Source organism: Sinocyclocheilus anshuiensis, unplaced genomic scaffold (assembly GCF_001515605.1).
Source record: "Sinocyclocheilus anshuiensis isolate Anshui unplaced genomic scaffold, SAMN03320099.WGS_v1.1 scaffold1859, whole genome shotgun sequence".
In the NCBI taxonomy this organism is placed as follows: Eukaryota; Metazoa; Chordata; class Actinopteri; order Cypriniformes; family Cyprinidae; genus Sinocyclocheilus; species Sinocyclocheilus anshuiensis.
Genome location: NW_015551109.1, coordinates 242,614 through 242,819, shown reverse-complemented (window position 1 = coordinate 242,819; position 206 = coordinate 242,614).

Sequence of the window (206 nt, the reverse complement as noted above, 5' to 3'; positions counted from 1 at the left end):
TTTCGATAAATTAGTACTAGTATCAGTGAACATCACAATAATGTTAATAATGTAGTTTGTGTAAACAGCATGCTTACTATTTTATTTCAAATGTGAGAATAACCGTGCAAAAGAACCTGTTGCAAAAAGAGCCATAGCAAATAAGCAGCCCACTGGAAAACAGAGACTGAATTTGACATGTTCCACAGGCTCTGAGATTCCTGCCC